General features: G+C 46.3%; 1 protein-coding gene across 5 annotated transcripts in view; it reads right to left on the minus strand.

The window, feature by feature from the left end:
* The window catches only part of LOC141108094 (beta-1,4-galactosyltransferase 1-like), a 431,706-nt gene that overhangs the window by 77,523 nt on the left and 326,465 nt on the right, over positions 1-27,718 (minus strand). The window lies entirely within an intron of this gene.

Here is a 27,718-nt window from a genome sequence, read left to right on the forward strand (position 1 = left end):
TCATGTAGAGCGTTTTTGTACACATGTTTATATAGAAGTGTTTATAATTTTTTTCTACCAAAAAACTCCAATAAAAAACGCAAACCAGAAGGATTTTTTTCCTGTCTCTAAACACTGAGCTTAAAATATTCCTCTAAACAGCCTAATGTCCATGAATACATAGGATAAAAATGAGCTGCTTCTAAGGGCAAAACACAAAATTGTAATGCCACGTACAAACAAGCAGACTTTTCGACCGGACTGGTCCGACGGACCGAATCCGGCGGACAATCCGACCGTGTGTGGGCTCCATCGAACCTGCAGCAGACTTTTTTGTGTGAAAATCTGAAAGACTTGAGATTTGGAACATGTTTCAAATTTGTCCGACGGACTCAAGTCCGGTCGAAAAATCTGCTCGTCTGTATGCTAGTCTGATGGACCAAAACCGACGCTAAGGCAGCTATTGGCTACTGGCTATCAACTTCCTTATTTTAGTCCGGTTGTACGTCATCACGTACGAATCCGTCGGACTTTGGTGTGATCGTGTGTAGGCAAGTCCGTTCATTCGAAAGTCCGTTTGAAGTCCGTCAAAAGTCAGTCAGAAAGACTGTCGGACCTTTGTTGCCGAAAAGTCCGCCCCCGTGTGTACAGGGCATTAGGCTATTTTCACACTGAGGCGCTTTGCAGTTGCTACAGCGCTAAAAATAGCTTCAGCGGCGCTTTGCGGGCAGTTTTAACCCATTTTCGACCGCTAGCGAGGATTAAAAGCGCCCGCTAGCAGCAGAATGGCCCGTCCTCCCCAGTGTGAAAGTAGCCTAAAAAAAGTGTTTTTTAAGCCAATGTGCATGGACCCTTACAAATCTACATAGTCTACTTCCACGATTCTGTTTGCAGTGTTAAGAAAAAAAATATAGCTTCCCTCCACAAAATATAACCCTTAAAATACAAGAAAACCTTATTTGGGTGATTTTGACATTCACAGATTGGGTATTTACAGGTCAAGTAAACTTTATAACCAAAACACTAGCTTTGGTGGGGAACTGAATTTGATTTATTTATTCATTACTTTATTACTCAATAGCTCTTTTTAGCAACATGTTGGATACTGAACATCTTTTTTATTACCATTCGTAACTGCTTTAATTCTGCATTATGTACATTATGGGATCAGGCAGTCCCGGGACAAGGTCACCCAGCGCCCAGGACATACAGTGTCTCGCAAAAGTAAGTACACTCCTCACATTTATGTAAATATTTTATTATATCTTTTCATGTGATAACACTGAAGAAACTACACTTTGCTACAATGTAAAGTAGTGAGTGTACAGCTGGTATGACTGTGTCAATTTTCTGTCCCCTCAAAATAACTCTACACACAGCCATTATTGTCTAAAGCGCTGGCAACAAACGTGAGTACACTCCTAAGTGAAAACGTCCAAATTGGGCCCAAAGTGTCAATATTTTGTGTGACCACCATTATTTTCCAGCACTGCCTTAACCCACTTGGGCATGGAGTTCACCAGAGCTTAACAGGTTGCCACTGGAGTCCTCTTCCACTCCTTCATGACAACATCACAGAGCTGGTGGATGTTAGAGACCTTGCGCTGCTCCACCTTCCATTTAAGGATGCCCCACAAATGCTCAATAGGGTTTAGGTCTGGAGACATGCTTGGCCAGTCCATCACCTTTACCCTCAGCTTCTTTAGCAACGCAGTGGTCGTCTTGGAGGTGTGTTTGGGGTCGTTATCATGTTGGAATACTGCCCCTTGGCCCAGTCTCCAGAGGGAGGGGATCATGCTCTGCTTCAGTATGTCAGAATACATGTTGGCATTCATGATTCCCTCAATGAACTGTAGCTCCCCAGTGCCAGCAGCACTCATGCAGTCCCAGACCATGACACTCCTACCACCATGCTTAACTGTAGGCAAGACACACTTCTCTTTGTACTCCTCACCTGGTTTCCGCCACACACGCTTGACACCATCTTAACCAAATAAGTTTATCTTGGTCTCATCAGACCACAGGACATGGTTCCAGTAATCCATGTCCTTAGTCTGCTTGTCTTCAGCCTTCTGTTTGCAGGCTTTCTTGTGCATCATCTTTAGAAGAGGCTTCCCTCTGGGACGACAGCCATGCAGACCAATTTGATGCAGCGTGCGGCGTATGGGCTGACCCCCCACCCCTTCAACCTCTGCAGCAATGGTGGCAGCACTCATATGTCTATTTCCCAAAGACAACCTCTGGATATGACGCTGAGCACGTGCACTCAACTTCTTTGGTGGACCGTAGTGAGGCCTGTTCTAAATGGAACCTGTCCTGTTAAACAGCTGTATGATCTTTGCCACCATGCTGCAGCTCAGTTTCAAGGTCTTGGCAATCTTCTTATAGCCTAGGACATCTTTATGTAGAGCAACAATTATTTTTTTCAGATCCTCCAAGAGTTCTTTGCCATAAGGTGCCATGTTGAACCTCCCGTAACCAGTATGAGAGAGTGAGAGCGATAACACCAAATTTAACACACCTGCTCCCCATTCACACCTGAGACCTTGTAACACTAACGAGTTACATAACACCGCGGAGGGAAAATGGCTAATTGGGCCCAATTTGGACATATTCACTTAGGGGTGTACTTTTGTTGCCAGCAGTTTAGACATTATTGGCTGTGTGTTGAGTTATTTTGAGGGGACAGCAAATTTACACTGTTGTACAAGCTGTACACTCACTACTTTACATTGTAGCAAAGTGTATTTTCTTCAGTGTTGTCACATGAAAAGATATAATAAAATATTTACAAAAATGTGAGGGGTGTACTCACTTTTGTGAGATACTGTAGATGCCAATTGTGCCCCCCCCCGCTCAGCGACCAGGACATAGATGTCACCTGCGATCTTTCCCAAACAAGGCAGAACAGCGATTTGGCTATGTAAACAAGGCAAATCGCCCTTCTGACAGGGGAGAAGGTATAGATCTTGTGTTTCTGCTAAGCAGGAGCATGGATCTCTGTCTTCATCCAATCAGAGCAACCCCCACAAAGTTAGCAAGCACCCCCTAGGGACACACTTAACCCTTTGATCACCCCTGGTGCTAACCCCTTCCCTGCCAGTGTCAGTAGAGTAACAGTATATATTTTTAGCACTGATCACTGTATTTGTGTCACTGGTCCCCAAAAAAGTGTCAAAAGTGTCAGTTAGGTGTCCGATTTGTCTGTCGCAGTATCACAGTCCTGCTGAAAATTGCTGATCGCCGCCATTAGTAGTAAAATATATATATATATATATATATATATATATATATATATATATATATATAAATGCCATAAAAATACTCCATAGTTTGTAGATATACGCTATTGGGATATTTTTACTAAAAATATATAGCAGAATACATATTGGCCTAAATTAAGAAATTGGATTTTTTAGATTTTTTTATTGGATATGTTTTATTTATTTCGTTTTTTTTTCAAAAGAATTTATTGATTTTAACAGAGGCATAAATAAAACGCAGTTACAGGTGAAAGGAATCAAGATTGTACAACAAAGCAGTAATATAAACTACATGTATATTGTAAGTATTCAATCACCTAACGTTTGTATTTACAATGCTCTAAGTAGATTCATTAGCTTCCCGAAAGACAACTGTAATTATATATGGGGAAGACTGTAAATAGGCGATAATCCAATATCTCGGAGGCTGCTATGATATAAAGGATATTGTGTATTCTTATGAACCGACGGGGCAGTACATATAATATAATATAGAGACAAACCTTAACAGGCCACCCCATTACCCGCACACCCCTAAAGGGAACAGTGAACTGGCGGGGGGCAATAGGAAGCATAAAATATTAAGCTCACATGCGGTTTATCTGCAGTCAGGTAATTGGATTACTTCCCAAATCTGGGAAGTTGCTGATAGGACCTTTGCCGGTTATGATGGCATGATACACCTAACAGGGTGGGTGGTGTGGTCCTCAGACCTGTTATTTTAGTATGGTGTATCTGGGTAGCAAAAGGTATTGGGTAAGGTGAGCTTGATAAGCGGGTAATGTAATGTAATGTCCTTCTGTATGTGAGAGTTCAAGTACTGGTTTGGGGGTTGCCAGCGCTTGTGGAGTGTCTATAATGTGTCCAACAGGCCCATGTGGTTTGAAATTTAGTGGGGTTTTCTTTGGCTTGGTGGATGAGTTTTTCCATTTCGGCTGTTTTGTCTATACGGAGGATCCATTCGGCGACTGTAGGCGTGTCAGTGGTTCTCCAATGAACTGGTATACACTGGGTGGCAGCATTGATAAGGTGTAGGGTAAGGGATTTTTTATAAGATGACAGTGGAAGGGATGTGTGGTGGAGTAAGTATTGTGCTGGGGTGAAGTCTGGGGTGCAGGTTGTGATTTCAATGATCAATTTGTGGATTTTCTTCCAGAAAGGTTGTATTAGCGGACACTCCCACCAAATGTGGAGTAATTAGCCGTGGGTGACGTTGCATCTCCAGCAGAGCGAGGGGATGCTCGGAAAGTATTTGTGTATCTTGTCTGGTGTCCTATACCATCTGAAAAAGAGTTTATACCTGTTTTCTTGTGCAGAAATGTTTATGGACCCTTTGTGTGTGTGTTCAAATATGTGTTCCCAGTCTTCTCTGGATATATCGATGGCTAGTTCAGTCTCCCACTGTTGGTTTATCTTTGTGTTTGGGTTGTTGTCAGTAAAAAGTAATGCGTAGATCTCTGAGATTAGGTGTCTCTGGGGTTCCGAGCTGTTACATATATGTTCGAGGGGGTAAGATCCCTACACCATTGGGCGAGTGGTTGTGTGTTTTGAAAAAAGTATCTGATCTGAAGATATTTAAAAAAGGGCATGTGGAGCTCCGGGAGCACTGAGGGAATTGCCGAGTATGGGAGGATCGCCCCATCTTGAAAGAATTGTTGGGCTCTAACCAGTGGATCTAAGGGGGAGTCCTGTGGGCTATGTGCAGTAAGACCAGGCTGGAAACCAGGATTTTGGGTTAGCCGGGTCATGGGCCCTGGATATTGAGTGTTTTGCATGCTAGTTTAAACTTAAGCAGCGTGGGACTTATTAGCGGGTGGGTGGAGTATTCTTTAGGTATGTATTTCTGGGTGACCCAGGGAAGGTGTGAGACTGGCGTCTGAGCAAAGGCATTTTCAATTTGGATCCAGTCTTTGGTGCTTGAGTATACATGCCAGTCAACTGTTCTCGTGAGTTGGCTCGCCCAGTAGTATTTGTGAACATCTGGGAGGCCTATCCCACCTTTACGTTTAGGGAGCGTCATTCTGTTCCAACCTAATCTAGGGGTGTTTGAGGACCATATGAAGGTTCCCCACATTCTCTTGTATGATGTGAAGAAAGATGGGGGGAGATTTATGGGGATGGCTTGTATGAGGTAGAGTAATCTGGGGAGGACATTCCACGTTATGCCAGCTGTGCAGATCTCTCTGGATTTTCTGCAAGGTTGGCAAGAAGTTTATGGCATAGAGTTCAGACAGCTTGGTAGGAATCTTAGTGCCCAGGTATGTTAGTGCGTGTGGTTCCCATCTAAAGTGGAAGTTATGTTGGCTTTGGGATACTAAGGTATTCGGGAGTGTAATATTGAGGGCTTTTGATTTGTCGAAATTGTTCTGCAGGTTGGAGAGTTTATGAAACAGGGTAAAGTCTTTAAGGAGGTTAGGAATAGTGGTTATAGGGTCTGAGAGGAACAATAGGATGTCGTCCGCGTATGCAGCGAGTTTGTATTGTTTATGTTTGATAGTAATCCCTTTTATGTCGGGGTTCTCCCTTATTCTACCAAGGAGGGGTTCAATGGTTAAAACAAAGATGAGGGGAGAGAGCGGACAACCCTGGCGTGTACCGTTGGCTCTCAACAGTCGGCCATTGACTCTGATTCTGGCAGTGGGAGACGGGTATAGGGCAAGTATCAGTTGAAACAAATGTGTGTGAAATACCAAAGCTTTTAGTGTAGCTGTCATGTAGTCCCAGGTCACCCTGTCGAGCGCCTTCTCTGCATCCAAGGATAAAAAGAATCCCTGAGAGGGAGTCGTTGTTAGCCAATGGTGCACGTTTATGGCTTTTATGGTGTCATCCCTGGCTTCCCTACCAGGGATAAAGCCAACTTGGTCAACAGAGATTAGTTTGGGGAGTAGGGGAAGTAACCGGTTAGACAGTATTTTGGCATAAAGTTTCACATCTACGTTGAGTAGGGAGATGGGACGATAGTTAGACACCATTGTGGTGTCTTTGCCTGGTTTAGGGAACAGTGTATTGTGGGCCTCTAGGATATCTTTATTGGCGAGGGGGGAGGAGGCTAGGTTGTTAAATGCTTTGACAAAGTTGGGAATAAGAGTGTCAGAGAAGGATTTGTAGTAGTAGACCATTAATCCATCTGGTCCCAGGCTTTTTTCTGTCTTTAGCTGTTTTAGTGCGGTCAGGGTTTCTTCAGTCGAGATTGGGAGGTCTAAGTCTGCTGCCACTTCCTCTGTGAGAGGAGGGGGGCTTTATCTAGATAGAAAGTCAGTTATGGTCTTATTACGGTCAAGGAAGGGGTTGGTGGGTTTTGATTCAGGTAGATTGTACAATTTGGAGAAATAGTGGACAAATTGGTCTGCTATGTCTTCCGGAGTGACTAATGCCCTGTACACACGACCGTTTTTCCTGTCGGAATAAACTCTGAAGGTTTTTCCCACAGAGTTCCTACGGAATTCTGCTGAAACTGTCTTGCCTACACACAATCACACCAAAGTCCGACCATCAAGAACGCGGTGACAACACGTACGATGGGACTAGAAAAAGGAATTTCAATAGCCAGTAGCCAATAGCTTCCGTCTCGTACTTCAGAGCATGTGTCATTTTTGGTCCGTCGGAATAGTATACAGACGAGTGGTTTAACCGATAGGAATTGGTTCCGTCGGAAATATTTAGAACATGTTCTATTTCTAGGTCCGTCAGAATTTTCGAAAAAAAAAAGACCGATGAGGCATACACACGATCGGAATATACGATGAAAAGCTTCCATCTGACTTTTTCTGTTGGACATTCCGCTCGTGTGTACGCGGCATAAGGCATCACCTGATGGGGTCCTGATGGTGTGGATGGTGTGTGCCGCTTTATTAATTTGTAGGGCTCTAGCCATTATTTTGCCCGCCTTATTGCCGAATTCATAGAATATTTTTTGGCTGAGTGCATATTTGTGTTTTAGTGTTTTTTGCAGTTCTTCCAATAGTTCTTCCCTTGCTTTCAGAAGATCAGCATAACATTTGGTGGCTAATGAACGTCTGTGTGCGTGTTCAAGGGAGTGTACCCGCGTGGACAGTTCCTCTATATGGGCTTTCCTGATTTTGCTTCTTCTAGCCGCTATAGATATAAGTTCACCTCTATTTACACATTTGTGCGCAGCCCAGATGACCATGGGTGAGGTGTCCTCCGAGATGATTTCCGCAAAGTATTGGGAGAGGCGTTTGGAGATGGTGTGTGTGTTTTCTAAGTCCATCAAAATGGAGTCGTCTAGACGCCAAATTGCTAATGTGGTGCGAGGCGACGGGAGCGTCAGGGTCATAGTTATTGGATGATGGTTCCACAGTAGCATGGGCTCAATTGTTGCCCCAGTGAGGAAGGTTAAGTCATTTTGGGAAAGGAAGAAATGATCAATTCTGGAATCTTGTTATGTGGTGGGGAAAAGAAAGTGAAGTCTTTCACATTCGGGTGTAGTGTGCGCCATGTGTCGTGAAGGGTTAAGTTGCTTAATTGGGTTTTAATTGCGCGGAGGGCTCTGTATGTCATATAGGAGGACCCGTTAGAAGTGTCTTGGGAGGGAGTCAGGGGGACATTAAAATCCCCTCCTATAATAAGAGTGCCCGATTTGAAAGCTATAAGTTGTTGTAAGGCTCTGTGAAAGGATACTTGTTGAGAATTTGGGGCATAGAGGTTCGCAATGGTGATATGTCTATTCTGGAGCGTTCCTTTGAGAAAATGAAATCTACCTTGACTATCACTTTGTACGTCAGTTATCTGGATGGGGCAATTTTTGGAAATCAGGATAGATACCCCTTTAGATTTAGCTGTATCGTTGGCAACGTGGTATACCGTAGGAAAGTTACGGTTGTAGAGCTTAGGTATATTGTCAGATCTGAAATTAGTTTCCTGTATCAGAGCAATGTGCGCTTTGCTTTTCTGTAGTGTATAGAGTAGCTGCTATCTCTTTTCAGGTGTATTAAGCCCTCATATATTCAGTGAGCAAAGTTTAAGTTGTAATGAAGTAGGTGCGGGTTTTTGGCTAGTTAAGGAAGGGTCGGTGTTATCCACCATAGTGGAAGGGGTGGGAATAGTGGGGTGGGTGTATCAGAAAAGGAAGTGTAGCTTAATGGTATGCGAAGACAGTCAGTTGAATACTGTCTTTGGGGGGAGACCACTGAGGGGAGGGGAGCTCGTCCGACCTCCTCAAATAGGGGATCAGATCGGGAACGTACAGAGCGTAGGTGATGCGTGCACGCCTGTTGGAATGCCTGCACCGCAGTACGCCGCTGTTTTGGGGGTTGATCCAGACCACACTACAAAGAGTGTTCGGTGACTGGCTAGATGGCCCGTCGCCACAGGGTGTATAGTTGTTCAGGGAGGAGGTGTTGCTCACTACAGGCTGATATGCAAGGTACCGCTTATTGTATTGTTGTATATACGGATGGGGGAGGTATCCGCAGGGCTCAGAGCGTACTTGCATCGGTCAGCCTGATATGTTTCATCCTATGTGGATATCATCAGAGGCGTGAAATATCCACATAGGATGAAACATGTCAGGCTGGCCGATGCAAGTACGCTGTGAGCCGCGGATTATTTTCTTTCTGTGATGATGTTCATTTTTTTACCTGTAAGTAGACTACAATAAACACGTGTGTTTTACCTATACGGGCTTCACTATTGTTGCTTTCTCCCTACTGGGTTTATCCTGCTGGTGATTGCACAATTCATCCATTTTCTCATGTGAATCTTGATGTCCTGGTGATATGTGATGACCTGACCTTTTCCCATAATCTGCCTGTCAATGATGGAGTGTGCCATTCGGATTTACTGTTGAACCTTTGCATCATATGATTACATCGCTTGTTTTCATATTTTTCTGGTAAGCAAAATGACAGCACGTGGGTGTGGTGTGCTTTTCTTTTGCACACTGAAGTTAGGTGGAGGCTTCACTTCATCTCTACTCTTCATTGTTTTTTATTGACTATCATATTTACTTGCTAATTTTGTTTTACTTAAGCGCTGCATTTTGATCTTTTATATTTGTGTTTGATGAAATCAACAAACTATGTTGGCTGCTTTTATTCTTTTTAGTTAGCACAGATATTTGTTCACCTGTTTTTTTTTTAACTTTAACTGTGTGTGGAGAGGCAACCAACTGGGGATTGGCAGTCCCTCCGGGCTCTTCTGGAGCTGGGTGGAGTGGTGGGACTCAGATCCCTCGGTGGGTGACGTGACATTGTGTGCTGTCTGGATCCTGAGAGGTACCGTCTCCTACGGTACCTGGTGTCTTGAGCTTCCATCGGTTCCTCTTGTTGCTTATCCATCCTGCCAACGGTATGACGGAAGTTAGCATACCAGTTAGGGACATCCACAAGATGGATGCCCAGGGTGTCGCAGAAGTGAGACAGATCCTCCGGCACTTTGAGGAGCGCTGTGCGACCTTGTGTGGTAGCAGATAGGCAGAAAGGGAATTTCCATTTGTAGAGTATTCCCTTACTGCGCAAGGTATCCAGCAGGGGTTTCAAATCTCTACGGTGCTGCAGAGTGATGATTGAGAGGTCTTGGTATATCTGGATGGTTGCTGTTTCATATGTGAGGTGTCTGCTCCTTGCCTGATGTAGAATGTCCTCTTTGAGCTTGTAATCTACCAGGCAACAAACAATGTCTCCGGGGGGATCCGTGGCTCTACCCATAGGTCTCAAAGCTTGGTGGATTTGCTCCATGTCAATGGCTGATTGAGGAGGTCTGTTTAACAGATCATTAAAAAGTTTAGTGACCGCCGGGGGGGATCTGATCCCCTTCAATGGATTCTGGCATGCCTCTGATCCGCAGGTTATGTCGTCTTCCCCTGTTGTCCAGGTCTTCCATGTGGTGCTGCATATCCCTTAGCTGGATAGTGTGGGAATCTATTTTTCTTGTGGCCCAATGGATGACCGTATCCTGCCTTTCTGCCACTCTCTCAACCACCTGCATTCTGTCTGCCAGAGTACGTATGTCTAAACGGAGCTCTGAAATGGCCGCCGAGAGGATGTCTTTGATGTTCGCGGCAATGGTGCGCAGATCCTGGATATTCAGGTGGGGTTAGGGAGGGATATCCATCCCTTCATTGTTAGCTGTGGGTAGTGGGGCAAGGGCAGGAGGTGCGCCAGTCAGTGAGGATCCAGTCAGAGGTGGAGAGGGTGCCTGCAAGTGTCCCTGTGAGTGTCTGTGGCGGGAAGAGGCCATAGTGCCACTATGGGACCGGAACATCTCTGGTATGTTCTGGCTCATGCTCCTGTTTTGCTCTCAGGGAGAATGGGAATGGGATGCCGACGATTGCCTGGAAGCGGTCCTCATGTCGTGTGTGAGGTTTGAAGTGAGAGTACCTCTGTTTGCTGTGGGAATTGTCCTATGGTGACTGGAGCTCTGGATTCAAGCGTCCATCTTCGAGTAAGGTCAAGCCACGCCCCCCATTGGATACGTTTTATAGCAGGAAGTAAAAAAATAACGTTTCTGTCTTTTTTTGTTTATAGTGCAAAAAATAAAAACTGCAGAGGTGATCAAATACCACCAAAAGAAGGCTCTATTTGTGGGGAAAAAAGGGCACCAATTTTATTTGGGTACAGGATCGCATGACCGCGCAATAGTCAGTCAAAGTAACGCAGTGCCGTATCGCAAAAAATGGCCTGGTCATTAAGGGGGTAAATTCTTCCGGGGCTGAAGAGGTTAGGGATCCTACGCCCAGCAGTTTCTCATTTGTCAAAATCAGTGCGCAGTTCCTGATCTGTCAATCAGATTTTGTATGGACCTGGAAATGTGCAATGATGTTGTGGGACCTTCCTGCTGTGTTCTCTGCCTCTGCTGGTTTCTTTGGTGTTAGTTTTCTAAAGGCAAATAGACTGTGCACTTTTGAAACTGCAGTTTTGCTCTGCAAGTGTAGTAGCTCAAGACGAGCTTAGTAAATGAGGTAAAGTTTCACTTTACAAAGAACAACCAATCACATGCAAGGCAAATAAAAAACAGCATTTTCTGCTTGCACATGATTGTAGGATATGTGATGTTTTAACACCAAGATTAAGCAGACAGCAAAAGCTTGAACATGAGCCTACTCTTTATTCAGCAGCATCCATATTACAGAACTAACCATAGCTCCCCGCCCCCAGATCACATGACAAAACTGTTAACTGTTTCCTAACATGCATAAGGAACTAGGCATAACAATTGAACTTGAATTATAACATAAAGCATACACATCATTACATCTTCCCTCTCAATTATGAAGAATTTAATATGAGACAAAGTCCCTCCATATTTTTGGTTTAATAGCTCGACCATAGTGAGAGAAAGTAATCGCTGGCTCATCATCCGTAGGATTGGTGTCCAGTTGAGAGTCTATCACATGCTGATACATTTATGCTGTCCTCGGTAGACTCAATATCCGTGTTTAGGACTTCTGTGCCATCATGGGCTTGTTCTTTATCTCCATTGTCATCAGGTTCCTCTAATGATGTATCCGCAGCAGTGTCTGGACGAAGATGACGCCTGTTTCATCTCAGTTTCTGTCCACACTTGGTCTTGATTATATATGATTTTGGTGAATTGGCTTCTTTGACAATTCGAGCAGGTTCCCATGTATTCCCAGTGACTCTGTGTCGCACAGCTTGCCCAGTAGAGAGTGGACGAAGGGATTTTGTAGATTTATCAAAATACAGTTTTTGCCTTTTCATGTTTATGATCCTCTGAGCTGTTACCGATCCTGTGGAATAGACTGAGGCTGCAATTTCTGTGGTGCAATAGGCACTGTGGTCCTCAGTTTTCTACCCATTAGCAGCTGTGCAGGTGAGCATAAACCTTCAATAGGTGTTGCACGATAGTTTAACAGTCCTAGCTACACATCCTGCCCTGATGATTGCACTTTCAGTATAATGGATTTGGCTATGCCAACATACTTCTCTGCTAGACCATTGGCCTATGGGTGATAGGGGCTTGTGGGTTTGTGCCTGATTCCCCATTCACACAGGAAGCACTGGAACTCAGAACATGAGAATTGTGGCCCATTATCAGACACAAGTTCTTCACACATTCCATGTCTTGTTTTGAAAGCCCATATGACTGTTGATGCTTTTAAATTTCTCAGCTGCACTAGCTCAAAATATTTGCTGTAGTAATCTACTACTATCAGGTAATGAAAAATATCTGTAACCAGTCTCTGCCATGCCCTTGAAGGAGCATTCCACAGTGTAAGAGGTCCCTTTGCATTGTGTTTTAAAAATGTCTGGCAGGTTCACTTCTTCACAAGTGTCTCTTCCGTGCTTCATGTCCATCTAGAAACACCCTAGACAGGGTATCTGCTATTGGAATTTCCTTTCCAGGCTAATACTTTACTGTGAGATCATACTGCTGTAATTTCATAACCATCCGCTGCAGACGTGGAGGTGTAGAAGCTAGTGGTTTCTGTAGGATGTGCTTCAATGGTCTGTGGTCTGTTTCCATAGTTACTGGGGACCATATATGTACTGGTGAAATTTCTCACATCCATTCACAATAGCCAGCATCTCTTTCTCAATTTGGGCATAATTGGCTTGCGTTGTGGTCAGTGCTCGTGAAGAATATGCCACAGGATGTCCTTGAGTCAGTACAGCACCTAATCCAAACTGGGATGTATCCACTTGAAGTACAGTGTCACAGTTTACGTTAAAATATTTCAGTATTGGCCCTGGATGTTTAGTGATCAGTTTTTTCACTTTGTCGAAAGTCTTCCATGTTTGCATCCCAACACGAAACAGCATCCTTCTGTAGCGGTGTACGTAGTGGTGCTATCTGTTGAGCAAGGCCCTGAGAGAATTTGGATAGATAGTTGAAAATACCTAGTGATGTCTCCAGCCCCTTTCTGGAGGTTGGGGCCTTCATGTTAAGAAGTGCTGTAATCTTCTTTGGATCAGGCTTCAAACCCTCTTTGGTTAGTAGGTGTCCAAAATATGTCACTTCTTCTACACCAATTTGCATTTTGTTTGGATTGAGTGTAACATTCTTCTCACGATACCGATTGAGCAAAGCAGTAAGGTTTTTGACATGTTCCATTTGATCCTTTCCATAGACCAGCAAATCATCAACTATTACTTCAACACCCTGTGGACCAGTGATCAATTCGTGTGATTTCTTTTGAAATATTTCCTGTGCAGATGCTATGCCGAAAGGTACCCTTGTGAAGCGCCATCGACCCAAAGGGGAGTTAAAAGTGGTCAAGTAACTGCTGGCTTCATCAAGACGCAATTGCCAGTAACCCGAATGGGCATCTAGTACACTAAATACTGTTGCTCCTACTAGCTTGTGCGCTATATCCTCTATGGTGGGGAGTTTGTAGTGTTCTCTCATTATGACTTTATTCAAATCACGTGGGTCAATGCATATGCAAATTGCACCTGTGTTCTTCTTCTCCACCACAACCATGGAACTGACCCATTCCCATTGTGACCTTTTTTACTACTCCCAGCTTCTCTATCCTTGTGAGTTCTTGTCTGACTTTAGCCACAAGAGTTAAAGGTATTCTCCTTGGGGCATGAATGACAGGCTGTGCACCCTCTTTTATAGGTATGCGGCTTACACCCGGGAGGCACACCAGCCCTTGAATAGATCACAGTACTCACATTTAATGTCAGCCTCTGTCAGACCTCTGTGCCCATCATCCACAGTCATTATGATCTTCACAAGTCCAATCTCTTAAAGAGGAGGTCCACTTAAACAAAAAATATTAAAAGCCAGCAGCTACAAATACTGCAGCTGCTGACTTTTAATAAATGGACACTTACCTGTCCCAGGGTCCAGCGATGTTGGCAGCCAAAGCCGATCGATCGTTCATCTCTAGGCTGCCCCCACCGCCATCCTCGGTCAGGGAATCAGGAAGTGAAGCGTTGCGGCTTCACTGCCCGGTTCCCTACTGCGCATGCGCGAGTCACGCTGCGCGTCTACACTGGTCCCCATTGTGTTGTGGGAACTGTGTATTTTCCAGAACACAACGGGGGTGGGTGGGCATTTGCAACTAGCTGCGGCTAGCTATTCCCAGAAGTGGGTGCAGATACCTGTATTATACAGGTATCTGCCCCCCCTCCCCCCTAAAAGGTGCCAATTGAGGCACCGGAGGGGGGGAGGAATCCAATGAGTGGAAGTTCCACTTTAGGGTGGAACTCTGCTTTAACTTGTTCTGAGACCTAACACGGCTGAGGCTTGTGATTCTATCACAAACAATTGTAAAACCTTTTCAGATCCCTTGTATGAACATTTTGCATGACAGCGACCCATTACTTTCAGCTTTTCACCACCATATTCCATTCGTTTCGGTAGGTCCTGAGTCTTTAAGGGGGATTAATTACTGAGGTGTTCCAGGTATATGTGGCTTGGCACACAATTTACTTGTGCTCCTGTATCTATTTTAAATGTGATTGGAGATTTGTTAGCCCCTATCTGTAATGTTACAGTTGCTTCATCTGCAGACTGATGTGTTTTTTGTACTGCTGCAAGATATATTGGGGTGCAGTCTGAGTCTGACCCTGCATTGTCATCATTGTCCTCTATGGAGTGTACAGAATGTGTTTTTGACCTTCTGGTTTGTGAAGACAGTTTACACACCCTGGCAAAATGTCCTCTTTTCTTGCATTTATTGCATATCCGCCCCCTTGCCAGACAGACACTATTTTTATGGTGCATGTTTCCACAATAGCCACACGCTTCTTGTTTGTTACTTGTCCCAGTGCCATAGGTGTTCTTTATTCCTTTGTGTGTTCTGTCTTGCCCATATCTGCTGCTGTGATTTTCTATAGCATTAATCTGGAGTTGTGTTCCTTCCAGTACCTGCATGTCCTTTCTTGACATTTCATATGCTCTAGCAATCCTTAAGTAATGGCCCGGAGACAGAGGAACTCTAGGGGGAGGGCCAGCATGACTTGGGTGGGGCAGTGAGGCGGAGTTGTTAAGGTAGTGTAATTAGGATAGGAGGTGCTGTGGGGGGAGTTTTAGATAAAAGTGGGGGGGCGGAGTTATATCAGGGTCAGTGTGAGAGAGGAGCGGCCGTTAGAAGAATTGGAGTAGAATCGGCACGGTCTCCGCGTTACAGCATGGGTGACTTGGAGACGCTTCTGTCTCAGCTTAGGGAGGAGGCGGTGGCCAGAGGCACGGGATGGCTGCAGGCTTCCGTTGCTAGTTTGTTACAGGGCCCCAGCCAGTCCTCCTCTGCTCTCCCCACCAGCCCCCCTCCTCCGGGCCGCACACGTGCTAGGCGGTCCAGGCCGCCGGAGCGTTTTAGCCCTGAACCGGATCGCTCAGGGAGTCGGGCAATGGAAGTGCGGACTCCGCCGGCCAAGCGCAAGTCAGCGGTGGCGGCGGCAAGCGGGGACAGGCACGGAACTCGAGTGGTGCGGGAGACGAGCGGCGCGAAAGTGTCAGGTACCGCCCCCCCTGCAGACAGTATGAGACGCATGGCGGCTGCCGCGGCGGGCTCTCAGCCTGGCCGGAGGGAAGCCCGGCGAGGGAGAGATGCCTCGGCGGGTGACGGCTACGGGGCCGTAACGGCCGGGGCCCGTATTCCTGAAGGGAGGGGAAGAAAGAAAAACTCGGTGGGTGCCCCGCATGTTCGTGGGGACTTGGATGAGTCACAGTCCGGATCTACGGCCAGGCGGGCTCCCCCTGCCCGGCCCAGGGCTCAGCTACAGTGCCTTGAGGAGACAAGTGATGGTGCGGCGCGCAGGGATGACGTCTCTGTGTTGCGCTCAACGGCGGCGGTGAATCCTGCTGTGCGGCCTGCGACGGTGGAGCGGAGAGAGGCTGGGAGTTCCCAAGACAGCCTGTCTGAGGGTGAGCTGGATGATCGTGCGGAGGATGAACTACAAGAGCCGGCGCGTGCAGCGGGGATTGCGGCTGGATGCCCCGTGCGGCAGCGGCAGCCAGGTGAGCACCCTTCTGTGTTGTCTTTGTCTTCTTCTAATGTTAGTAAAGGGGGGTCTGTTATTGGTGATGTTGTAGGGGTGTCAGGGGCTCAGGGTGTTCTAAGTAATTTAGGGCAAAGTGTGGGTTCCACGTCACTGGGGTCACAAGACGTGGGGGTGGTGCAGACATTGCTGGCTGGTTTGCGGGAGGTGCTGGCGCGCTGTGAGGCTGGTCAGCGGCCGGTGGCGGGCGCTTCTCCGGTGGCGGCGTGGGCTACGGCCCACGCGGCCGCACCACAGGATGTGGTGAGGGTGGGTCCGGCATCGGGTGCAGCGGCCAGCTCGTTGGTTGCTGGGGTGGGGACGGAGATTCCTGTCACACCGCCGGCGACGATAGTGGCCGGTGCTGCAGCGAAGGTTGGGGATGCTGCGACGGCGGGTAAGGGGACAGCGGGATTGGATGGGGTACGTTTGGCGGATTCTGCCAAATGTGATGTATACGTCTGTTTTGAGGGGCCCTTGGGCGCTCATTTAAAGACAGAAGTGAAAGAGCGTATTTGGAAGGGTGAATATGTCGAAATTTTCTCCTTGTTGCCCTTGGAAAAGTTTAACTTGGACAAAGTTAAGCCGGACGAGAGCAAAAAAGAGGAGGAGGAGAAGCGGCGTTACCGTTTAATACCGCGCACTTTTTCAAATTGGCTACAAGCGTTTGCAATTCTGGCAAGCGTTATTGGGGAAAAGTCGCCCGAGCATTGCTCTGCTCTTTTCTGCTACCTTGACTCCATTGGCGAGGCGCAAAGAGTGTACGGCGGTACAGCCTGGTTGCGCTACGATGAGCAATTCAGGCAGAGGAAGGCAGTACGCCCTGCGTTAAGGTGGGACCACAAGGACATTAGTCTTTGGATGAAGGTAATGTCATCTCCAAGAGGTTCTTCGGCTCCCTTTCAGGGTGGGGCCGGGGGTTCGGCTAGTTCCGGACAACCGGCCAGCAGTCGCATGGGTTTCTGCTGGCAATTCAATGCCGGTAACTGCAAATTTGGGGCAAAATGTCGATTCCGGCATGAGTGTTCAGCATGTGGAGGGTCACACTCACAGTCCAGGTGTTTTAAACAAGGCCGCGGAAAAGCGACAGAGGCTGGAAAAAGGGATGACACCAGTGAGGGTAAAAAGGATGGCTCCTTTTTTAAGGCGGTACCCTGATCAGAAAGCAGCCGAGTTATTAGAGTTGGGATTTACGGTCGGTTTTAGGTTGAGTAGCCGGCTTATAGTGGTTCCGCCTATGGCGGATAATTTGAGGTCGGCCAGGGAACACTCCAGCATTGTTACGAAAAAATTGTTAAAAGAGGTTTCATTGGGGCGCATGGCGGGCCCGTTTGAGTCCACCCCAATGCCTGATTTGGTTGTTTCCCCGTTAGGTGTGGTCCCTAAGAAAGAGCCGAACAAATTTCGGCTCATTCACCATTTGTCGTACCCGCGAGGGGGATCAGTTAATGATTCAATAGACCCTGATTTGTGTAAGGTGTCTTACACATCTTTTGACACGGCGGTCGTGTGGGTTCAACGTTTTGGAAGAGGCGCATTGTTGGCAAAAACGGACATTGAGGCGGCTTTTCGCCTCTTGCCGGTTCACCCAGATTGCTGCCGTTTGTTGGGGTGTCGCTGGCAAGGCAAGTTTTTTGTTGACAGGTGTTTGCCCATGGGGTGTGCGATTTCATGTTCGTTGTTTGAACAATTTAGTTCCTTTTTAGAATGGGCAGTGCGGGATGTTTCAGGCTTGTCATCCGTCATCCATTATTTGGATGATTTTCTATGTATAGGGCCTGCGGGTAGCTTGGTGTGTGCGTCATTGTTAGCTACAATTCAGCAGCTTTTTGAGTCTTTCGGGGTTCCGTTGGCTACTGACAAGACGGAGGGCCCAGTTACGGTTTTGTGTTTCTTGGGGATTGTTATAGACACGGTGGCTATGGAATGCAGATTGCCATTGGACAAATTGGAGGGTTTAAAACGGGAGGTGGCCGCGGCGTACCGGGCAAAGAAGATACAGCTTAGGTCTTTACAATCGCTGCTAGGCAAATTGAATTTTGCCTGCCGCATCATGCCTATGGGGCGGGTTTTTTGCAGGCGCCTTGCCGCCGCTACGGCCGGAGTCCGGGCCCCACATCATTATATCCGGTTAAGTAGGGATCATAAGGAAGATTTGAAGGTATGGGATTCCTTTTTGGCTACCTACAATGGCCGCTCTTTGTGGATGGATGCGGTAGTTTCAAACTTTGATTTGGAACTTTTTACTGACGCAGCAGGGTCATGCGGCTTTGGGGCTTTTTATCAGGGGAAGTGGAGTGCTGGGGAATGGCCGGTGAGTTGGAAGGAGGCTGGCTTGATACGCAACTTAGCGGTATTGGAATTGTTTCCGATTGTGCTGGCGGTGGAGCTTTGGGGCTCAGACTTTGCGAACCGTAGGGTGCGTTTTCACTGTGATAACTTGGGGGTCGTACAGGCCATTAACAATAACACTGCATCTTCCCCCCCAGTTGTGCGTTTACTGCGGCACCTGGTGTTATGCTGTTTGTGTATTAATTGTTGTGTGTCTGCGATTCATGTTCCGGGGGTGGACAATTCTGTGGCTGATGCGTTGTCTCGTTTCCAGTGGGACAGGTTTCGTCAACTGGTGCCGGGAGCGGATGTGTCCGGGATTCCTTGTCCCGAGAGGTTGTGGAGCATCGCATTGCCATCGCTCAACGGTTGATACATCGATCGATATCCGCAGCCACTCGGGCTGTGTACAGTAAGGTCTGGGAGGAATGGGAGGCTCTGATAGGTGAAGTGGGGGACAGTTCCCAAGATGAAGGGAGGATTCAGATGCTGCTCTATTTTATAGGCAGGAACTTTGAGGAGGGAGTGTCTGTTTCTTCTATGTCTAGTAAACTGTCGGGACTGGCCTTCATGTTCCAGTTGGCTGGGCAAAGGGACGTGACAAAGGCATTCATGGTTCGGCGTGCTATGCGTGGATATCGCGCTGGTCGAACGGCTGCCGACAAACGACGCCCGGTTTCATTTGAGGTTTTAAGGGAGGTAGTTGGGCAGTTGGGGGATGTTTGTTTTTCGCATTTCGAAAAGGTTTTGTTCCGGGCCATTTTTGTAATGGCTTTTTTCGGAGCTTTTCGGGTAGGTGAGATGGTGAGTAAGAATAAAAAGGGGGATGGGGGGTTGGAAGTACAGGATGTTTGGTTAAGGGGGGACACGCTGGGGGTATTTTTGAAAAGGTCCAAGACGGATCAGTTAGGGAAGGGGAAGTGGGTGAAGTTAAAAAGCATCCCGGGTTCCCCTGTATGTCCGGTTACGGCAGTTGGTGAGTTTTGCGCAATTAGGCCTCGTGTAGGGGGGGTCTTCTTCCAACATGAGGATGGTAGGGCGGTCTCGCGTTTCCAGTTTCAGGCGGTTTTTAAAAAATGTTTGGAGGCTGCGGGTTTAAATGTAGAGAATTACTCTTCTCACTCATTTCGCATTGGAGCAGCTACGGAGGCGGTTCGGTGGGGATTGGATGAGCAGGTGGTGAGGAGTATTGGTAGGTGGGAATCATCTAGGTTTAAGTTGTATATTCGTCCTCACTTACTTTAGTAATATAATCCTACAGGGTTGGGTGAGGGCTGCTGTGTTGACTAAACATAATAATGATAGACAGCATTTAAGTTCAGAAAGCCAGGGGTTTTTAGCTGCCAGGGAATGTAGGGTGATGTTCGTTTTTCTCCTTGTATTCCTTTTGTTTGTTTTCAATGTTTTTCAGATTCGGACTCCTGTTTGGTGTGGATCCTGGGACACTCTTATGTGTATTGGGGAGCCAGGAGGGCTGATGTTAGGAGGGGGGGCAGGTTGTTGGGGCTGACAGAAGGGGAGGGAGTAGTACGTTGGATCGGGATTCCGGGCATGCTCTGGTCCAGGGTAGTACCCGAGATGCATAAGTTCGCAAGTCTGGATCGCACTCCTGATGTGGTTGTGATTCATGCGGGTGGTAACGATCTGGGGATTCGATGTGCGAGAGAGCTTATACGGGACATTAAGTTTGATCTGCTTCGGTTACAATCATTTTTTCCGGATACCATTTTCATTTGGTCGGATATTGTGGCCAGGTCGGCTTGGCGTTTGGCTCGCTCTGTGGCAGGACTGAACAGAGCGAGGATAAAGGTCAATAAAGCCGTGGCAAAATTTTTTGTTCGTAATGGCGGTTTGGCAGTGCGTCATCGGGATTTGGAGGAAGAAACCTGGCGTTTTTTGCGAGCGGATGGTGTACACTTAAATGCAATTGGCCTTGACCTGTGGCAATTGGCTCTGCAAGACGGTGTACACCGGGCATTTCGGGTGTGGAGGGCGACACGCACGTAAGGTGTCACGTGCGCGTGCTGTGGCGGCAGGTCTATGGGGTCCTTGAAGGCGGGGCTGAAAAATAATGGAGGTTTAAGGGGGTTGGGCCCTACGGAGGTATGGGCGTCCTTCTCCCTGGTATGGAAACAATGGTGGAGCAAGTTGTATCTGGAAGGAGGTAGCTGTTTGTCCCCGAGCTTTCGTAATTACACGGCGGGGGGCCGTTTATGGGTATACCGATACAACTAGTTGGTGGTAAAAAACATTGATATTTGCCTTCAAGGATCTCTAGACCAAAAAAGGTTATTAGGAAGGTTCAGTTTGGTAAAATGTTTATAAGAATATATATTATGCATTAAGTTATTTGTTCACAAAGTATTTTTTGTATTTTATTTTGTTGTAATAAAAGGCTGCTATGGCCATTCGACTCCAATAAGAGTAGTGTCGTGTGGTCAATGGTAGGTAAAAAGGGGGGTAAGATAGAAGTATCAGTATTCCACGGTAGCCTCACTTATAGACACATCCCTTAGTCAAGTAATGGCCCGGAGACAGAGGAACTCTAGGGGGAGGGCCAGCATGACTTGGGTGGGGCAGTGAGGCGGAGTTGTTAAGGTAGTGTAATTAGGATAGGAGGTGCTGTGGGGGGAGTTTTAGATAAAAGTGGGGGGCGGAGTTATATCAGGGTCAGTGTGAGAGAGGAGCGGCCGTTAGAAGAATTCCCACCCTCCCTCCCCTTTTTTCATTGATGGATACAGTTACGGGTATTAGGGGGGGGTATGGGATGTTTATGTTTCGGGTTATTGTTTATGAGGTAAGAATTGGGGATGGTTAGGATTTTGATTGTCGTAGCAGCGGCAGGTCTATGGGGTCCTTGAAGGCGGGGCTGAAAAATAATGGAGGTTTAAGGGGGTTGGGCCCTACGGAGGTATGGGCGTCCTTCTCCCTGGTATGGAAACAATGGTGGAGCAAGTTGTATCTGGAAGGAGGTAGCTGTTTGTCCCCGAGCTTTCGTAATTACACGGCGGGGGGGCCGTTTATGGGTATACCGATACAACTAGTTGGTGGTAAAAAACATTGATATTTGCCTTCAAGGATCTCTAGACCAAAAAAGGTTATTAGGAAGGTTCAGTTTGGTAAAATGTTTATAAGAATATATATTATGCATTAAGTTATTTGTTCACAAAGTATTTTTTGTATTTTATTTTGTTGTAATAAAAGGCTGCTATGGCCATTCGACTCCAATAAGAGTAGTGTCGTGTGGTCAATGGTGGGTAAAAAGGGGGGTAAGATAGAAGTATCAGTATTCCACGGTAGCCTCACTTATAGACACATCCCTTAGTCATGGCTTTCTCAAGATTTAAGTTTTCTTCCTGCAGCAGCTTTTCCCGAACTTCCTTAAACTTACTGCCCATCAGAATGCGGTCTTTTATCATATCTCCAGCATCATTGAAAGCACAGTTTTTGGCAAGCAAGCGCAGCTGTGTCCCCCATTCATCCACAGACTCGCCTCCACACTGGTTCCTCTCATAAAACTGTTTCCTTTGCACTGTGGAGTTTCTCCTTGGGTTGCAGTATGCCTCAAACTTTGCAAACAGTACCTCTTGTTTTCTTTTTGTCCTCTGCAGTGATCTCCCCACTTGCTTGCCAAGCTCGACACACATCACATCCTTTTTGTCCAACACATATCAGAAAGTAAGCTGCTTTCTGCTGATCAGCCCATTTGTCTGCATCTGGTCCTGCAAACACAAGCTCTATCAGCTCCCTCCATTGTGACCAGTTTTCAGATACATTCCCTGATTCCAAATCCAGGGATGGAATGCTCTTTGTGATGCTGTTTGCTGCCATGACTCTTTTGACCCGACTTCTGGTACCATGTGATGTTTTAATACCAAGATTAAGCAGACAGCAAAAGCTTGAACATGAGCCTAGTCTTTATTCAGCAGCATCCATCTTAAAGAACTAACCATAGCTCCCCGCCCCCAGATCACATGACCAAAACTGTTAACTGTTTCCTAATATCCATAAGGAACTAGGCATAACAATTAAACTTGAATTATAACATAAAGCACACACATCATTACAGGATGGACGCCCGCAGAGCTCTCCCTCATTTACTAAGCTCTGGAGGAATTGCACTTGCAGAGTGCAACTGCATTTTCAAAAGTGCACAGTCCATTTGCCTTTAGTAAATCAACCCCTATGTGTCAGAGCCAAAACAAAAGGAAAAGCCCACATGCCAATCACAGTGGAGTATGTAGTTGCACAGGTCAGGGGGAAGCCATGGGTTGTTTATGCCAGATCACCTAGCTATTTAGTAGCTAATATGGTAAATGATGAACATGTTATATGATAAAAAAAGTGTGGAAAATTGCAACTTTTGCAGTTTTAATACTGGGAACATACTTGTGTTGATGTCTGTTTAAAGTGTTACTAAACCCAGGACCCTGCATTCACTATATATGGTCTCTCACAGTACACAGAACTAGGGATGGGTCGAACGGTTCGGCTCGGGCATAAGTTTGGCCCGAACTTTCATTGTTTGGGCGTTTGGCAAATAGTCGAACAAAGGGGTCGTTCGACTGTTTGCGGTGCTGAACAGTGCATTGCAAGCCCACATTGGCTGAAGCAGTGAAAGCTTCAGCCAATCAGGGCATAGAGCACCGTCAGAGTCATGATTGGACACTGTCATCATGAAGCAGTGAAAGCTTCAGCCAATCAGGGCATAGAGCACTGTCAGGGTCATGATTGGACACTGTCATCATGACTTTATTCAATCATGGCTCATTCCCACCCCACAGTATAAAAGTATTCTTTCAATGGCAGCCATTTTCAGTGTGATTTTGGTGTGGAGAGAGATAGAACAGGGCTCTGTTCAGTGCTATCAGTTAGTGTGCTATACTGGGCTATTTTACTTCAATTGTCAGTGTAGAATATTAGTTTACTGTCAGTCTAGGGATAGTGTGAGTGTAGTGAGGAGGACCATGATTCAGCTTTGCATAGTGTGCAGCTAGAGTAGGGACAGCTCAGATAGTATCACTGTAGTATAGTGAGACCGTGTCATTCATACATACATTATTTTAGAGTAGGGACAGCGCAGATAGTTTCAGTGTAGTGTAGTGAGACTGTGTCAGTAATCTTGACATTAATGTATAGCTAGAGTAGGGACAGTTCAGATAGTGTCAGTGTAGTGATGGTTGAACACTGTCTATTTGATTGCATTACTGCCAGCTTAACGCCATTTACTTCTCTGTGCGTTACTGCCAATTTAACGCCATATCGTTTTGTGTGCGTTACTGCCAGTTTAACACAATATAGTTTTGCGTGCGTTACTGCCAGTTTGACGCCATATAGTTCTGTGCGTTACTGCCAGTTTAACACCATATAGTTTTGTGCGTTACTGCCAGTTTAACGCCATTTACTTCTGTGTGCCTTACTGCCAGTTTAACGCCATATAGTTTTATGCGTTACTGCCAGTTTAACGTTATTTACTTCTGTGTGCCTTATTGCCAGTTTAACACCATATAGTTGTGTGCGTTACTGCCAGTTAGGGATGAGCCAAACACCACCCGGTTTGGTTCGCACCAGAACGTGCGAACGGACCGAAAATTGGCGCAAACTTTAGAACCCCATTGAAGTCTATGGGACTCGAACGTTCGAAATCAAAAGTTCTAATTTTAAAGGCTAATTTTCATGGTATTGTCCTAAAAAGGGTTTGGGGATCCGGGTCCTGCCCCAGGGGACATGTATCAATGCAAAAAAAAGTTTTAAAAACAGCCGTTTTTTCGGGAGCAGTGATTTTAATGATGCTTAAAGTGAAAAAAAAAGTGAAATATTCCTTTAAATATCGTACCTGGGGGGTGTCTATAGTATGCCTGTAAAGTGGCACGTGTTCTTGCCGTGCTCAGAACAGTCCCTGCAGAAAATTACATTTTTAAAGGAATAAAAGTCATTTAAAACTGCTTGCGGCTTTAATGTAATGTCCGGTCCCGGCAATATGGATGAAAATCAGTGAGACAAACGGCATGGGTACCCCCCCCCAGTCCATTACCAGGCCCTTTGGGTCTTGTATGGATATTAAGGGGAACCCCGCACCCAAATTAAAAAAAGGAAAGGCGTGGGACCCCCAGTAACTATATACTCTGAACAGCAGTATATAGGCGGTGCAAACAAGACAGGGACTGTAGGTTTGTTGTTAAGTAGAATCTGTTTGTAATTTCGAACTGGTACATTTTTAAAGTGTATCTTCAGCCAAAAAATCTATTTTATGCTTTTTGGAAAACACAGGGAAGGACTATCACCCCTGTGACATTTGTTTTGCTGTCTGTGCACCTCTTCAGAAGATTTAACCTCACTTTCTGTCCCAATGACAAATGTTTTTTGACAATTTGAGGTTTTTAGTGAAACAAGGATTGGTGATAAAGCATCAGTGGAGAGGAGACACGTTTTTCCCATATTAACTCTCACAGGAGAGAATTTCCCTTCCTAGGGGTAGATTTCATCTCACTTCCTGTTGTCTCCTTCCGTTTGCAAGTAGGAGTCGTTTGTAAGTTGGATGTTTGAAAGTAGGGACCTGCCCTATATGCTCTACAGAAATTGGAGTCTTAGGTGTTGGTGTTGCCACAACACTGTAAGCCCTCACAGTTACTCTTGGTGGGCGCAGAAACGGGCCCTGCTGTGAAATATTAGATCAAGAATTGTAATTACATGCACCTGATGAACAGGGGCAGAAAAATTGGGCCTTTAGTGGTAGTGTTGCCACAACACTGTAAGTCCTCACAGTTACTTTTGGTGGGCGCAGAAACGGGCCCTGCTGTGAAATATTAGATCAAGAATTGTAATTACATGCCCCTGTTGAACAAGGTCAGAAAAAGTGGTCCTTTGGTGGTGGTGGTGGTGCTGGTGCCACAACACTGTAAGTTCTCACAGTTACTCTTGGTGGGCGCAGAAACGGGCCCTGCTGTGAAATATTAGATCAAGAATTGTAATTACATGCACCTGATGAACACAGGCAGAAAAATTGGGCCTTTGGTGGTGGCGTTGCCACAACACTGTAAGTCCTCACAGTTACTTTTGGTGGGCGCAGAAACAGGCCCTGCTGTGACATATTAGATCAAGTATTGTAATTACATGCACCTGTTGAACAGGGACAGAAAAATTGGGCCTTTGATGGTGGTGTTGCTACAACACTGCAAGTCCCCACAGTTAAGGAGGCCATACATGGTCGAATTTCGAACGAATTTTCTTTTCAAAATCAGAAAGTTAGGTTTTTTTGTGATCCGATGATGCCACCATTGATTTTCGAAATTTGGCCGACCAAGCCTTCAATTTCACCGCATGTTGCTACAGAAAAGAATTTTCGTGGCCGGGAATCTTCTTTTATCTCCGTAAATTTTCTTTTGTTATTACATTTCTCGCACGATTCTCCCATCATTGATTAGAAAATCTTTTGTTTTTCTAAAAATTTCCAACATGTCTGATTCCTCAAATTTGATTACCGCACGAAAATCGGCCGTTGTTGCAGGCCACTAATGGTGCAAAATTCGTACGAAAATTCTTTCATACGATTTTCGAAAGAAAATTCTTACGAAATTCGAACCGTGTATGGCCGGCATTACTCTTGGTGGGCGCTGGAACGGGCCCTGCTGTGAAATATTAGATCAAGAATTGTAATTACATGCACCTGTTGAACAGGGACAGAAAAATTGGTCCTTTGGTGGTGGTGGTGGTGCTGGTGCCACAACACTGTAAGTCCTCACAGTTGCTCTTGCTGGGCGCAGAAATGGGCCCTGCTGTGAAATATTAGATCAAGAATTGTAATTACATGTCCCTGTTGAACTGGTGCTGGTGCCATAACACTGCAACTCCTCACAGATACTCTAGCTGGAGCGCAGGGATGAGCCCTGCTGCAAAATATTGCATCAAAAATTGTAATTACATGCCCCTGTTAAACAGGGGCTGAAAAATTGGGCCTTAGCCACTGGTGGTGGCGCCCAAAACCAAAAATATTCTTATAAGCTATCAGCATGATCATTGAGGAGGAAGAGGATAGTCACTCATCATAACAGGATAGTCACTCAGCATCAGCATAGGCAGTCTTGAAGGGATCTGACATTTCAAAAAAAAATATTCGGGTACATCAACATCAGGTGCTTGGTAGCTGGTGGTGATCCAAGACTGATTCATTTTTATGAAGGTCAGTCGATCGACCGAGTCGGTGGACAGGCGCACCTTGTGGTCGGTTACAAAGCCTCCAGCAGCACTGAATGTGCGTTCCGAAAGAACGCTGGATGCAGGACAGGCCAGTAGCTCAATTGCATATTGTGCAAGCTCTGGCCAGTGACCCATCCTCAAGACCCAGTAACCCAGAGGATTTTCGGTGGGAAAGGTGTCCAAGTCAGATCTTGCCCCTAGGTGTTCCTGCACCATGTAAAACATATGCTGGCGATGGTTGCTGGAACCGATCATACCTTGGGGCTGGGGACTAAAAAATTGTCTGAACGCATCGGTCAGATGGCCACCTTCTCCACCGCTTCTTCTTTGACTGACCGAAAGCTCAGCAACACGTTGTCCAGGAACAGGAGTTTGTAACCTCCCAGTCTCTGGGAACGCGTTGCACAGACCTTTCTGCAAGGTCTCCCGAAGATGTTTCATCCTCTACTCCCTCTGTGATGTCAAGATAAGGTCCACAACCTTATCCTTGTAACGTGGATCAAGGAGGGTTGACATTCAGTAACGACCCCTCTCCTTGAAACCACGAATACGAGGATCCTTCCGCAGGCTTTGCAGGATCAGGGAGGCCATGCAGCGTAGGTTTGCTGAGGCATTTGGTCCGGAGTCCTCTGGGTCACTAAGGACGACATGATCCACATCCACCTCCTCCCAGCCACGTACAAGTCCATGGGTTTCTTGGGACTGTAAATGATCCCTTGAAGACTGCTGCTGATGCTGAGTGCCAGGCTCCACCTCCATGCTGACACAATCCTCCTCCTCCTCTTCCTGTGTGATCGGCGGGCACGCAGGAACACTGTCTGGATAAAGGGGGCATTGAGAGCTAAGGAAGTCCTCCTCTTCCTGCCTCTGTTCTGCCTCAAGTGCCCTGTCCATTATTCCACGCAGCATGTGCTCCAACAGGTGGACAAGGGGGGAAGTGTCACTGATGCATGCACTGTCACTGCTCACCATCCTCGTGGCCTCCCCAAAAGGTGACAGGACAGTGCATGCATCCCTGATCATGGCCCACTGGTG

The sequence above is a fragment of the Aquarana catesbeiana genome, linkage group LG01, assembly GCF_042186555.1.
Source record: "Aquarana catesbeiana isolate 2022-GZ linkage group LG01, ASM4218655v1, whole genome shotgun sequence".
NCBI lineage: Eukaryota > Metazoa > Chordata > Amphibia > Anura > Ranidae > Aquarana > Aquarana catesbeiana.